The sequence below is a fragment of the Pinus tabuliformis genome, chromosome J, assembly GCF_031772625.1.
Source record: "Pinus tabuliformis cultivar Carrire ecotype Pingquan chromosome J, CPIR1, whole genome shotgun sequence".
NCBI lineage: Eukaryota > Viridiplantae > Streptophyta > Pinopsida > Pinales > Pinaceae > Pinus > Pinus tabuliformis.
Genome location: NC_142295.1, coordinates 1,172,697,046 through 1,172,713,766, shown reverse-complemented (window position 1 = coordinate 1,172,713,766; position 16,721 = coordinate 1,172,697,046). Strand labels below are relative to the sequence as shown.

The window sequence follows — 16,721 nt, the reverse complement described above, 5'->3', positions numbered from 1 at the left end:
AATCCCAATTATGCTAAATCCTCCTTTACAGAGGTGCACGATTTCAAATTTATCAATATTTCTTTTCCTTCAGTAATTATAACACCTTTATCAGATGTTATAGTTGTCCTTCCTTGGTCCTATTAAATATTAAATTCCCCAAAAATGGTTTCAATATTTCATTCATAAGTCTCATGAAGTGTGAGGAGAAGTAGTCAATCCAAATGGTAGAACTAGGCATCCATGCATCCCATCATTTGCTCCAGGTGTGTCATTTCTTCCTTTATTTCTTTGGCTACTAGTTTCTTCATTTTCGTTTTCATTTCCTCTAGTAGTACTTTTTCTACCTTGGCCTCTTAGTCCTTTTCCATAAAACATTTTCTTTGTTCTCAATCTTTTCTTCCACCTTCAATGAAACTTGATAAGATTCATCTACATTCTAAAAAGCGTTCATTCTCATCTCATATTGAATATGATATTTTAATCCATTCATTTATCTCACCACTCTTTGATATTCCATTTATTTAATCCATGATTTGGGTGACAGTTTAAAAGTTTCCTCAATGTACTCCAAGATAATCATCTCTTTTTTCCTTAAGTTGTGTACCTTCTTACATAAATTCTTTTGGTAATAAGTGGGTAGGTACTTATCCTTGATTTTTCTCACCATATTCCTCCAAATCCTAACGTTCTCTTGTTGTTTGGGTGCTCCATCCTTCTATAGCATATCCCACCAAAGTGTAATTCACCATTTAACTTTATCGTGGAAAGCCAAATGTGAATGAAGTACTGAACACTCTTGTACCCAAAGTACCTTCAAAGCTCCCCATCCAATGAATGAGAGTCTTGCATTTAAAACACTATCAGAGCATGAAACTTTAATCTTTTCATTACTGTTTTCCTTCACTAAGTATATCAACTGTTCTACAATGTCCACTTTTGTAGAATTTATCTCTACTTCAATCTCATGTTCTGACTCTGAGTCCAACTCAGCATCACTAAGTATTCTATCTTTTATTTTCTAGTCCCAAGGATGTGGTCCAATGGTTATGTGAAGTGGTTTGGATCCCACGGGTCTTGTGGTCGAATCCCATGCACAACTATGTATGGGTGAAAGTTGCTCCAAGCATGACTCAGGTGAAAAAAAAAACTTATATTATCTAGATCTTTTATTCTTCATCTTAATTCATGCAATTATTGGTTCCTCACACATCCTCTAATCATTCTCTAGTGAACCTCAATAGAATTAACATCCACAAGCCTTGTTATGCTTAGTTTTGTTATTTTGGAAAACCCCTCTCAAGTCCTTCCACAACATGCCCTATAGAAGCACTAACAAGAAACCAATCTCAAGAGCTTAAATGAGCTCTTATACTAACTAGCATAAATGACCATAAAATCCTATGTACAAACATTGCATGAATGATGTCTCTCATGAAAGATATTTATTTGCTATCGTCAATAGAATTTAAAGACTAACACATATAGTGAGAAATTAAGAAATTACATAAAACATTACTAGAGATTATAACATGATTTTTTACATGTATTATTCACACACACATCAATTTATTCAGCAAACTATGTGCATTCCTACTTTTTGCTATGACTTTGCATACACACTCTTTATGTTATCCTAAATGAACCTACTTTTTCATCTTCCCTTTGTTTTCTTAATCCTTTCTTCATGAACTATTCTCCCTTTCTCTTCCACCTCTTCCCCTTTCTATCTTCCTCTATCCATTCCTTACTCTTAAATGATACTCAGGAAATTCAATAGTCACAATGGTTCAACTTCCTCATCCATTCCCAATCTAGTAATTATTTCCACACACTATGTTTATTTCTTGCTCTTAAACAACACATTTGAAACTAAACAATCACAGTGGTTTATCTTCCTCACCTGTTTCCCAAACCAATCATCATTTCCTTGCATATATGGTTCAGTGATTTGCCACAAAGTCCCAAAAGACATGTGCAACAATAGCATGGAATGGCCCATCATGTTGTAGTAGAGTTACTGGGCTATACGAGCAATGATAGAGTCACAACACTATAATAGGAAGGTGGAATTGTAGCATAATAACAACAATAGTAGAGGCACAACATTCTTGCAAAAGGTGGACTCCTAGCATTGTAACAATAACAGTGAAGTCATAGCATTGTCACAACAATGACACAGTTGCAACACTGTCACAGTAATGATGGATTACAACGTTATTGTAGTAAGGCAAAATGATGACCACGGGGGCTTCAGTGGGGGAGCAATACCATACCATGTGTGTTCATATTGGGGGATATATATTGAGGAAAAAATGGCATATTATATTCGGGGATATATAGTGGGTAAAGGGTTTTTATATTAGTGGGTAAAGAGTTTTTATATTAGTGGGTTTTTGTATTTGATTCGTATTAGTAAAGCGTTAAATAATGTGTTTTGTAGGGGTATTTTCCAATATGTAGTCAAATTAAAGGTATTGTTTAATATGCAAAAAACACATGTAATAGGTCAAAGTTTCATTGAGTAAAACCCCATAATGAGAACACTATAATAGCAATAGTGCATGATAACATTTTCACAGCAAAATAAAATTATTGCATTGTAACAACAATACCATAGTCCTAGCAATATAAAATCATAGCATCATCATGGCAAAGGTAAAGTCCTAACACTACTATAGCAATAGCAAAATTACTACGAAACATAATCAAAACATTCTTATTCCATAGCCTAAACTATTAACTAGGTATGGATTACTTTAGGCTAATGGTTCTTCATCGCTGGACTTGTATTGATGGACCACCTACCTCGTGTATCTTCTCAATATTACAAAAACCATATAAAACATAAATAAAATATATTTGAATGTTAATGTTTAATAAAATATGTTAACGATGTGGTTCGTAATTTTTTTGCGGTTAACATGGCGTTCACATATAAAGCATATATATAATTGTCACCCAAAACAAAAATTTAGGAAACGTTCATCGAGATGAAATGTTTTTAAGTAAAATTTTAAAATATTTTGAATTTACAAAGTTTATACCTCACATAATTTAATCCCTTTCACACGTATAAACGCAAGACTAAAATAACCCTAGCCTATAAAGAAGTTCCGAAGCGAAGTTGACTTTTGGTCAAGTTCTGATTTACAGACTATCTATGGAGCGAAAGAATAAAGGTTTATCCCGATGCGTTCCGTTGTTTCCAGCTGAACAGTCACCTTACGAACTCCGCCTCCTTTCAAATGATGTTCCCCACATTCTAGATTGGCTTTGCTTCTCACCCAGATCAAATATCACGACTAAAGTGCGGGAGAAATAAGTTCAGGTATTCTACTATGAATACCTATGTGAATGGTAGGTATAAAGCTCCAGAATTATTGCATAATGAATAATGAACTCATGCTGCAGTAATTATTGAATGTCCCGTCTTGTGATGGTGAAGATAGCTCAGATTCTTTTATGATGCGTCAACTTCAGATTCCCCTCATCCATGCGTTTCTCATGTTTGTGAAATATGGTAAGCTTTAATTTAATATTCATTATATTTATTATATGTTCACAAATTTTCTATTGAAGGATTTGGTAGAGATCGTGACGTTTAATAAAAAAATTATTATATTTTCACAAATTTTACAGTAAGTAAAGATTTTGTTAGATATGTTAATGCTTAATTTAATATTTATTATATTTTGACAAATTTTCTACTATGTAAAGGTTTTGTTAGATCTTTATTATGGTTAATCTCAAAGTTAGTTTTTTTGTTTTTGGGAGGGGGCTTGTACTTCATTGAAAAATTGATACAAAAGTTATATCTATCAATTAACATACATGAAATCCTAACTTAGTGAATGAATTAAAATATTGCATAATATAGATGTGTGAAAATTTTATTGTAAAATAAGTAAATATTTATTTATTTGATTATTTAAAAATTTGTATTTTAATATTTTATATTTTTAAATATTTAATAAATTTAAATTGGTTTATAAGTAAAAATTTTGATTGAGTGGAGAGTGTTATTTTACAATATCAAAGTTGAAATTTTGCTCATGTTCCCCGAAAAAAATAAATAAAAAAATAACTATACAAAATATTTAAATGATGTGGTTTATAAAAAAATTGCACTTGAAAGATCCTTCTGGGCGCATGTTAGATATGTATTTAAGATGGATCTATGCTAGTTTTATAAAATCAATGGTGTATATTATACTATTTATTACTATTTGTTTTATAAAGTTGACAGTTACATTATGTTATTTATTATTATTTTGACTTGGTAATAGAGTAATTAATATGAAGTTTAGTTGTTATTGATAGGTTTATTGTTGTTTTTTAACTATTTATAGGTCTATGGTATTTTGCCACCGGTGGGAAAATTGTAGGAATAGTTTAGTTATTCAATTGATGGATTCAATACCTAGGGTGAATTCTATCAAAATTTGAGGTGCATTATGTCAAAATTGAGATGGGGTGGGCATAGTAGAGGGGTGAGTAGTTCGTAATTAGAAGGTTCCTATTATGTTTGAGAGAACAAATGAAAGAGGTGAGAAAATAAGACCAATAATAGAGAATAAAATGTGCATTTCAATCCCCATACACCTTAATGAAAGGTATATTACTATGAATATCCTAGATTTATCCCATTAATTCATATTGATGGATTAGGGTCCCTCACAAATGTGTTATATGCATGTACTCTAAAAAGAGGCTTCTGCTACAAACAACTAGGATTTAACCCATTAATATAGATTAATAGTCAATAATCACTTATGGTGGCTTGTGGGGTGGGAGGCAAGGGGGCTAATCTAGAGTGAATGGTGAATGCTATGACCATAATCTAAGAATAGAGACCAATATTTAATGATAGTGATGCAAGTAATTGTACCTTGATTGTTGGAATCTCACCAAAAATAATTTAGATAAAATTGGTAAGAAACAATTATAGTCTATCATTGATTGTGGTGATTGTAACTTAATGGGCAGTTTCTATAATGAATTGTTAGGATTATGCTTATTGATCCAGATCAACAATCTATAATCATTCACAATAGATAGGAAAAGAATTTGAGGGAAAATTGCAACAATGCTATGAACAAGTAACTTCTCACCCAAGAACTACGATCAATTGCTAGCTTTTGATCATGTATGATGGGAGGCCCATTTGTCATGAATCAATGGGACTTACTTCACAAAACCTAAATCAAGAACTAAAAATCATTTGAAAAGTGCTTTGTAAAAGGGATGGAAGGGTAGGAAAAGGATTGTTGTGAAAAAAAACTATTTCTCCCACCAAAAAAATTAACTGGCCCAATCCTCTCATGCAAGACAAAGAACACGAGATGCAGAGCGAAGTGTGGATGCCACAAAATATTGAAATTAAATTGATATAAGACATGTTTATGGCCACTCATCTATTCCACTAGTTGAATGGTTCTCTATATTTTAGAATATTGTTTTATCACCTTTTAGGTCTCAAACTTATAGGGTTGTTTTGAGGACCTAATTGATTTTTTTGTTAATTCAAGGGGCATGAGTTGCCATGACATAACCTATATCCATTCAAATGTTATATCCCTCGGATAATTCTTGACAATGAGCTATTGTACACCCCAAGTTGCGCCCTTAGGATATTGATGTACCAACTAACCACCTTTGGGGCCTATAAAACTTTTGGGACTCCATATTCTAGGGTTAGGGTTTTATACCTCTAGGTTTCTTTATTTATGTTGGAATTCCATTCTTTTGGCCTCTTGTAATATCCTTTTCAAATGTCTCTAGTTTCCACCTCTCTCTCTATACATGTAACCACCACCATTCTTTCCAATTTGTATTCTATAGTGTTATTCTATTTCATTTCTTAACAAAAGTTGGGTTTTCAAAAAATTACATTGTGTTCCATTATATTTATTCGTGTGTGTTTTATTTCCTTTCCCTCCTTCCATTTCATTCATTTTACAAATTGGATCATCCATTTATGGAAGTTAGATCATATGTATCATTCAAATTATTCGGGGAAGAGTTTCAAGGAGAGAGAGCCTCCCTACAACAAAGGGGAAAGGTTTGACTTCTAAATCTATATCAATGATCTATGTTCAACTACAAGATTAAGAGGAATCTTGACAAAATTTCTAACTTACCATGAATGGTCATAATGTCACCTCTAATTTTAAATTAATGGTCGAAAATCCATCACTAAAGATCTCCCATGTAGTTTAAAATATTTCAACTTGTGGTAGTGGAATGAAATTGAACACAATTCCATTAACCTCAAAGTCAATTTCCTGTGAGAAGCCATACAAGCGCAATAATATTTAAAGAAAAGAAAAGAGGAAAAGTTAAGAAAGAAAGAATGAAGGAAAGGCATGCAATATTGATAAAAGGAAGAGAGAGGAAAAAGGGAAACAAAAATAATCACATGGACAAACCTTAGATCAAACCAGTAAGAAGATCTAGCTACTACAAAAATTACATGTTTTGGGGAACATAACATACGACTTGGAGAATTAGAAGCATACATGAAACTTTGAAGTGACATAACATTTAATTGGGAGCTCAATTGAAAAAATATGGTAATCATTAGAAAGCTATGGGAGAAGAGAATAATTTCAAAGCACCAATCTCTATGAAATATTATAGTTGATCCTCTAGAGGAAGAAGGACAACACTATTAGTATGGGAATTGAGAATTTTGAGTATGAAAAATACATGAGGTTGATTAAGCCATTGAACAAGAAATAATTAAGAAGGACAATATCATTTTTTATGATGAGTAAAAAGTCGAAGAATTGAATGTTAGTTTTGGAAATAAAGAGATAGAATCTAATGGGTGCAACGATGTAGATGGACCTGTAGAATTGGAAGAAACCATGGGAAGCTTGGAAGTTAAAGTTTAAATCTATCAAGTAAACAATGAATGAATGATGAAACCATGAGAAAGGAAAAGCCAAAGAAATACTCTACTAAGTCAAAGCTTAAACCAAGTGTAGATATAGAGTGATGCTTGGACTGAAATAATTCATGGATATTGAACAGTAAATGGTAAAGAGCAAGAAAAGTTTTAAGGTGCATGGGACATGATAATTAGTAACAATACAATGAAAAATAAGAATTATTTAACATTCATTCTTGAAATTTAAATAAAAGAAAATTTCCTTAAACTTAAGGATCTATACTAGGTTTCCAACTAACTATTTAGAACATTTTAAAATACCATATATGATAGGATCTATTGCATATAAGTTTTCGTTTCCTACATGAATAAAAGGTTATAATTTTATCCATGTGTCTTTACACAAAACTCATCTTCACAATCCTAACCATGTTAGTAATTAGGCTTAGATTCAAGTGAAATCAATAGGAGATTCCTATATATAATCAATATACATCTCAGATAAGAAGGTATTCATACTTTATAACTAAGCTATAGGATGAGGAAAGGTTCACATGAAGAACATTGATCTTGAAAAAGAAACCTACAAACTATAAGGTGCAACGCATAAAGCATATCCTTGTTTGTTTTGAATGTATCGATACTTTAGATAATATAAAGGCTTTAAATTTGGTATGGTGTATAAGGGATAAATATTGTGCACTATAAATATTAGTTTGTATGATGTATATATACATCAATATTTACCTTGAGAATGGAGCATAATTTAAAGGAGAGCGGAGGGGAGGGGTGATTTTAGGGACATGTAATAACCTAATTTGGTTCCAATCCGAAATGTATATGTAAAGTTGAATTGGATATGAATTTAAACATATTTGAAAACAACTATAAGAATGTACATTAAAAATAAATACAAATCTAATTAAGAAAATGCAAATGATGAAGACTAAATGATAATAAGGAGCATAAGTCCGTGAAAAGGAATGGAAAAGGGATGTAAAGGGTCCTTAACATAACACCTAACAAAGTATTCATGTTCATTTATTTCTTACCTACCCTTGAAAATGTTGTCCTTGGCAAGAGACATGAACAATTAGTATGAGGCATGTGGGCTCGTTTGAAAGGGGGTTTTTAAGGTGAGTTGATTGTTTATTATTCTTGAGATTTTGGAACTTTGTGATTAGGATGATGACTTGATTGATTTGTGGATAATGTTTGTGAGGAAAGAAAACCTTATTGATGTTGAAATACTTAATTCCTAGTGGATGATATTATTTAGACAATTTATTGAGAATTAGGAGGGGAAATGGAAATAAACTAAAGGATTATGGTTCACTAAAGTGTATCTTTTTCCTAGTGTTGTGCAAGCTATGGGGGAAGACATGATAGTTGAGTGGGAGTGTTGTAGCGGAAATGATCCAATGTGTAACTTCCATGTGTATGTGTGCAATTTGTGAGTTGAGTTGAGTGAGAGAGATTTAAAGTATTGTCATAGCTAATTTTCCCTTGTAGATTCAGGTGTGGCCATTGTAATAGACTTCCTATGGGTGTAATGGTCATTATTTCCACCCATTTGGTGAAGAATTATTATAAACATAAGTACTTCTCTATTGGTTATGAATATCTAGTAGATATTGGTTTTAACTATTCTAAGTTACCTATTCATTTATGGTTTCTTTTATTGTATGAGTTAAGATTGTATATGTGGGACACGAAGCATTAGTGAACATTTGTGTTTATATGTGAATAATGTAATCATTTTCTTCTCTTTCCATGTTTGGATGCATCACTAGGTAGTTGGACAAATGTTGCTTTTGAAGTGCTCAATTCTTGATTGCAATACATGTGGTTGGTATCTTACAAGAGCATAGATCCAAGATATTTTTTAACTCCTAGTTAAATGGATATCTAACAGAAGAGCAATATGACTTGTTTAAGTAGGCAACAATTTTTCCCATACTATTAGAATTTGTTTTTTTTAATCTAAAATTGGAAGTGTTAGAATCATTTTTTAATAATGGAAATAGATTCAACACCTTGAAGAACCCCTCGACTTTGAAACTTGACTGTTGTAACTTAGATTCCATTGAATTTCGTCAAAATCATACCAGAAAAACCAATCTCTCTTAGACAAAATCATAATTTGTTTAGACTACACTTAAACAATGTCATTAAAAAGAGGAAGAATAATCATTATCTTAATTAAAGTAGTGCTAAGACCATTGACTTATTCCAAACATGGCTCTAATATGTCAATATAAATACTACAAAAAATAGAAAATAAGATATAACATTAGGTTATTACAATTAATTTCTTAAAAAAAAAAAATTTGTGACTACTTAGCAACAACATTTTGACACTTAACCAAAAATTATCTCCAAACAATGGTTATCAAAGATAATTGATCTTCCTAGAAAAAATTATTAAAAATTTGAAAAGTTCAGATGAAATCAATCAAACAACTTACATTACTAAAGTATATCTAAAAACATATATTTATCAAATTAATGTCTATATGTTTATTTTGGAGTAGGGCTTATGGAATTTGAATTTAACTAAGAGATTTAACCTGCTAAAATATCAAGGGAATTTTTTTAGTAGTAAGAAAAAAAACCCTAAAATTTATATCAAAAATAAGCAAGCTCCTTTTACCTTTCAATTTACTTAAATAATGTCATAACCAGAGCATGTTGTTTTAATATTTTTATATCTATATATATTTAATTCATTTATTATTTTTTTATAAACAATAATAAAAATGATTTAAAAGTTAGTTCTAATTTTCAAAAATTAACTTTAATGTGGTGGACAGCGTGTATGACAAGGCTAATCACATAATTAAAATTTGACTTTTTGTGGTGGAGAGCGTGCCATTTCATGCAATGCAACCTGGAACCTGCTGGCGTGTATCTTGTTATAATTTAAAAGAAATATATTTAATAGGGCGGGCAAAAAACATTCGCCATTGTTGGAATATCTTGTTGGCATAAAGAGTCATAGGCTTACTCAATCTCTGGTTGAAACCCATGATCTCAATCCGATGTTTAAGGTCACAATTCATTTAATGTTCTATGTAATTCAAACGTAAAAAGATTCGTAGAACGTGCTCGACACATGTTAGGTCTATGCCGCTCCCTCAACCCACAAATCTCCTCTCCGCCTTTAAAACCGAGCCAAAGTCCACCACATTTTTCTGTATCTCGCTACCTCCTTCCCAGTTCGCAGGGTGGAGAGAATTGGCAGAAGCTTCGGTTCTGTTTCGTAGTTGAGGTTCTATATTTTGCTTAACTTCTATGGAACGGTGTGCTGGAGGTAAGCAGAAAGCAGCATGGAGGGCTGGTTTTCAATGGAAATAGATAAGCCACTTGGCTGCCGTGCTGCGCCATGGTAGAATCCAACGCGTTACCAGTGGCTTAACTCGAAGCCGAGCCGTAAAACAGGCGGCGGACCTCTCACTGGCCATGATGGCGATGGGTCGAACCGCGTGGAGTAGGGCTATCCTCCGGAAATACCTTTCCAGGGACAATAAATCCCGCTGCCAACGGCGACAAGGAGTTAAATCCGAAGTGAAATTCCCCGGCTCAGTGTCTGCCAAGAATAGCAGGCCCTGCAAAACGAGCTTTCCAGGCAAGAACTCGGTCAAGCGGGCGTTCCGAGGGGCGTGCAAGTCCGGGACTAGCATCCGCTCAGAAAAGGCACTCTGGCTTCTCGTATGCAGATACTCAGGCAGGTCATGCCCGGAAGCCGCGGTCTGGACACGCCTGTTTTCTTGGAAGAGGTCGCGGACTACATCGTGGCGCTCAAGATGCAGGTTCAGGGCATGCAGGCGCTCACGAGCAGGTACACAAGTTAGAGTACTTGTGCTGCTTGAAAGGTCTAGGTATAATGTCGCAAGGTCGAATCTCGGGCCACACAGGCATGAATAAAAACATTTTGCTCTTAGAAGCTTATAGTATATATATATATATAATGGGTATATGTTACAGAAACACTGTGTCGAGGGTGTAGCGCTTCTAAAGAGAGATCCTAAATGATTTGGAATAAGCATACCAGGGAATTCGGATGAGGAACTTAGTTTGTATGTCATACATGTCTTCCAATATTAATTCCAGGATAGAAGTCTGTATCTTCAGGCTTCCATTTGACCCAGAAACTGTCTATATATTTTGCATTCTATCTGTCAATAGAATTTGGAGTTCTTTTTAGATTGTGTATTCAGGCATGTCTGATAAATATGAAATTATAATATTGGGCTTCTGTTTGGAAATTGGCCGTCTTTTATTTTCTAGAACTGGAATTACAGAATACATAGCAGAGCTGGCACTCACGCACTACTGGCTCAGGTTTCCAGCCTTTTTTCTGCTTTTCTAAACTAATAATTTCACATGCTCGAACCAATAGGCAGCCCTCAGCAATCGGGAAATAAGTGGCTTAGCACAGGGGCGTAAGCCAATGATGTTTGGCGTAGGTACAGACTATGAATTAGCTAATGGATAATGGATACCTAGCATTATAATTAATGATAAATTTAGTTTTTTTTTTAATTTTAGTTACAGTTACATTAGTATAGATTTATCTTAATTATGGATTTATTATAAGTTTAGAAGATCAATTTTTTTTAGAGATGTAAATTTATTTTAGAGTGTAAAAACAATGCTTAGTTTTTTTATTGTTTAAATTGTATTTTTGAATGTTAGAGAGATTAGATGTGAATTGAGCCATTTTATCAACTCACATTTAAATGGAGTTTTCTTTATTGATATATTTTTAAATATAAGTCAATATTAATTGATCTTAAAATACTTTTTTCATAACCAACATTGGATATTTTATTCCATACATGGTTAAAATATTTTATTTTAACATTTTATTTATATAAAAATATATATATGAAGTTGATATTGTTAAAAATTTTAGTCATAATTTATTTTTTTAACTTCTGATTATTTCACATGAAATTATAATAAGTCATATAAACAAGCAATTAAATATGCTAAGTACATTATTTTTTAATTCTTTCTCACATTGCTTTTCTATTTAAAAATAGTTTATTTTAATTTTAAGATATATTTAAATGTGCATTATATTAGGTCATATAAACAAGTAATTAAATAAGTACATTTTTTAAAATTCTATCTCACATTGTTTTTCTATTCAAAAATAGTTTATTTTTATTTTAAGATATATTACATGTCCTTCACAATAGATTGTAGAATCCATTAATTAGGACATCCCAGGAGGTCACCCATCCCATGGAGGTCACCTATCCCAAATCGCCTCGTTTTCCCCACAATCAAGTCCATTTAGCTTATTACCCCATTTGCAAAACCTTAGCAAGTATTGTGCCTCATGAACCATTGAAGGAGAGCTCCCTTCACTCTTATGTACTTAAATATTGAGGGTCTTTGGCACTCCATCATATTAGATATCATTTTTTGGGATTCAACTGCGTTAACAAAGTCATTCATCTATGACCATTTCCATGAGAAGTAGTCCTAACTTGCTAATTTCTCATGATTTTTGAATAGTCCACTTATTACTCATTGCATCCAGTGATGCTCACACAGATGAAACAATAACAAATTAAATTAAATTATTATTTATTTTTCCACACAAAACTACTCCTCTTTTACCAAAGTTTCTAGCTCCCCACATCGCCTTACCATCCATCCTTTCATTGCTCAATTCATTAATCTTTTATTATATTGCTAGCTCATTGTCATTCAACACAAAATGGACCGTAGAATAAGCCTTTATGTTCAATTATTTGTTTTATTAAAATTTTTATTATTTTAAATTTTAATATATTTATCTATTTATTAGAAAAATACATTACAAAACAATAACAAATTAAATCACTTATATTAAGACCTATCACTTGTGATACCCTTCCGGAAGTCTATAACAAAATTCAATTAAATTATTATTTCTTTTTCCACACGGCGCTGCTTCCCTTTCACCAAGTTTTCTAGCTCCTCATGGCACCTTAGCCCTCCATCCTTCCATTTGCTCAATTCATTAATCTTTTGTTGTATTGCTGGCTCATTGCGATTCATTGGATCCTCTCATTTTTTCTCCTCTCATTTACGCTCCTCGCCATCTTGTAATTTTGGAAGCCTGACGAATGGGTAATAGCACTAATAGTAATTTAGATTACTCTATAGAATTTATGTAGGGGTTTAATGGTAAAGTAGCATTAGTTTTCGCTCATCGCCATCTTGTAATTTTGGAACCCTAACGAATGGGTCATAGCATTAATACTAATTTAGATTACTCTATAGGATTTTTTTAGGGTTTTAATGGTAAAAGAATATGATTAACCAAAAAGATGTAATCCCCCTCCATTGTTGCAGAGATTGACATTTCATTTTCATATGTGATGCCCATATGATTATTTAGTGGTGCTTTTCAACTACAAAACGAAGTCATGACCTAACCACTGCTGTCCTTTTTCTTCCTTTAGGTTATTATGCTAATTTGCGTATTGCCAGGTATCTCTTTATCAATGTAAAAGAATTAAATACACTATATGAAAGTCATTTGTGTAATGTTTTGTAGTGTAGTTGTTAAAATTTGATTGTCCATTGCTAAGTCATTCCTGGAAATTTAGTTTTCAGATCAGGAGTTTTGCTATGCTGCAACAGTGGAAGAAAATACGTGTAATTACATTTATTTGTTTAATTCTGTTCTCTGTTAAAGTCAATATAGAAGCAATTTTTACAAAATAGAATTCGGGAAGGGAAAATTATATATATATATATATAAAGCGCCACAATGAGACTTTGTTTACCCATATATATGGTTTTCTTTAAAAAAGAAAACGGAATTTTACTTACCGACTAAAAGAGCATCCGCAGTAATGTAATTTATTAGTACACAAATGTATATTATTAGTACACAAATGTATAGATATGAGATGAGAACTATGTACATTAACTCATCAATAACGGAATTTTACTTACCGACTAAAAGAGCATCCGCAGTAATGTAATTTATTAGTACACAAATGTATATTATTAGTACACAAATGTATAGATATGAGATGAGAACTATGTACATTAACTCATCAATTTTTTATTAGATCTATACAGTCTATTATATGAGAGTCCGTACTTTTATGATTAAAAGAATAGGATTGGATATACACACTATATTAGGTATATTTTTTTAAAGTTAATTAATTTTTTATTAAATTATTATAAATTTATTTGAAATACAAATTTAACATGAGTATAGAGATCAATTTTTTTCGAGTACAAATTTTTATAGAGTATAAAATATAATATGTTAGTTTTAATTGTTTAAATTGTATTTTTGAATGGTAAATGGATTATATAAGAACAAATAAAAATTAAGACCAAATAAAAATTTTAGCCATAAAAACTTATATATATGAAATCGATATCCCCATAAATAGTTTATTTAAATCTTTTATTGAAATATTTTTGAAAAGTATAGGATTTAAACATCTTATTCACAAATTTCTTTTACAGTTTTACTTCTAATTACTTCATATCATATCAATATTTTTTTTAATTATAATGGACATTATTTTTCTATTTAGAACATAATTTTTAATTTTTAATTCTAATTACTCTCACTCAATAAGAAAATTCAACATTTAGAAAAGTTTATATTGACTACAATAGATCCATCTTAAATACATATCTAACATGAGCCGAGATATCCAATTTCTTTATGTGAAAATTTTTATATGAAGAGAAATTATTTCAATATTTTGTATAGTTTATTAATTTTTTTTATTACCCCTAAGGCGTTCCCCTCTGAAATCAATTCTCCCAAATGCCTCTCTGTAATCCCTTTACGCCATTAGATCCTTTGTTAGACGATTAGATTATCCTCACCCGATTTGAATTGGTTGGTGACCGGTTGGGACTCACTGGGCCGGTTGCTTTCCCTTCATGTAACTGCATCACAAAGAGACACTCAGTGATCATAATAGCACAATTTCGAAATCCAGATTAGCGTAAGCCCTTTCTAGTGGTCAGCCGCAGCGGCACAACCAGACGAGATCGCAGAGAAGAAAGATCATCCAGGGTACAACATCTGGTGTAAATACTCCCTTCACTCCTCTTTTGGACACCATTCTATTTAATTTCTAAACGAGGGTTTTATTCAGCTCGCCGAATTCACAGTGTAATGAGTTACATTGTTCCATAAAGTCCTCAGGTATTGGGATCGAGTATTTGCAGTTGGGCTTGAGTTCGAATCCCCGTGGGCTGTGTTAGATTTTGATAAGAGAGTTTACAATGGCACCCATAGCAGTCGGTGATAAGATTCCAGATGGCGTTCTGGCCTATTTTGACGAAGAGAGCAAGCTCCAGCAAGTTTCCGTCCACTCTTTGGCCGCTGGGAAGAAGATTATTCTCTTCGGCGTCTCGGGGGCTTTCACTCCCATTTGCAGGTCAGGGTTTTTTTAATTCTTCTGTAACTTGAATTTTTGCTTGGTTTGAGCTATGATTGATAGTTCTATGCTCTGGCTTTCGGATTATTAGAATCTTGATTTAATTATTAGGTTGTATGGTTAAATGGCTGATTGAGCCTCTTCTGGCTATTAAATCGATAAGTCTTCTTTAACTTGAATTTATGCTTGAATGCTTGATTTGAGATATGATTGATAGTGCTATGCTCTGGCATTTGGATTATTAGAGTCTGGATTTAATTATCAGTAAGGTTAATGGCTCATTGAGTTTCTTCTTGCTATTAAATCAACAAAATACACACTAAGATGTTGTCGCTGTGGCAGTATGAAGCATGTTCCGGGGTTTGTTAAGAAGGCGGAGGAGTTGAAAGGAAAATGGATCGACGAAATTATCTGCGTAAGTGGTAAGTTTTATGAAGTTTGATTTAATATCTGACTGGAGTTAGGGTTTTGTAAATGGTGCAGGGTTTTGTAAATGGTGCAGTTTATATTGACTTATTGATAACACAAGATACCTGTCTGTGTGAGAGGAATGTCTCTTGAAGGTTGTACCATTAAGACCAGCACTTCCCTTTGTCTATGGTGCGGCCATAGGGGTACTATTCCTTCAAAGTTGTCTAGTGCGGTCACAAGGGTGTCAACGGCTTATTAGTGTCTAGGGGGATGGATGGGATCTTGATAGGTGGCCTGGAATGCGGTCATCTTCATCATTAAAACACGATCTCGTCAACAATTTGATTGTAAGCTTATTGGTGCTGGGAATCGTACTTTGGTAGTGGTTTGGCCGGGTTTGAATTTCAAAAGACTTACCTACGGTTTTCACACCTCGTTGACCTATTTGCACATTTCAAGGAAAGATTTTGACGGTTTTACAATTTTTTAACTATATTTGACAGGCTTACCATTAAATCACAATCCTATTAACCGTTTGGATGATTTAGTATTATTCGTTGTACTCTGAATCTGTCTGGCCTGATCCAATCATCGTATTTTGGATGGATTCTGTCATGTTGTGCTCAACGCTGGTTGCCCTGTTTGCTTTTAACCTGATCTAGTCAATGAATTTTGACTAGATTCTGTAGTATGGCCGTGAATGTTGATTACCCTGTCAGGTTGGATCTCAACATTGAATCTACGTAGTGTAAATAGATTTTCACATAGGATTTCAATCTTTGTTGGTACCTAAAATATCTCAGTTTAGTATAAATTTATACTAATTATGTATTTGGTTTTTTATGTATTTTATTTTTATTTGAGAAACACAAAATTCAAAATTTATTCCTGCTTTCTGAGCACCGATGTTTTGATGTTCTCATGGTGATGGCAGACTATGGATATGTTGTCTGCATGATATCAAGGGAATAACTTATTCGGCTGATGTATTTCTTACCTACCTATGCTAT

The 16,721-nt window shown here is 32.7% G+C and overlaps 1 pseudogene; it reads left to right on the top strand.

Annotated features, from left to right (window-relative positions):
- The first annotated feature begins 10,000 nt into the window (after window positions 1-10,000).
- Window positions 10,001-10,833, top strand: LOC149231261 (transcription factor IBH1-like 1; annotated as a pseudogene).
- The last annotated feature ends 5,888 nt before the right edge of the window (window positions 10,834-16,721 follow it).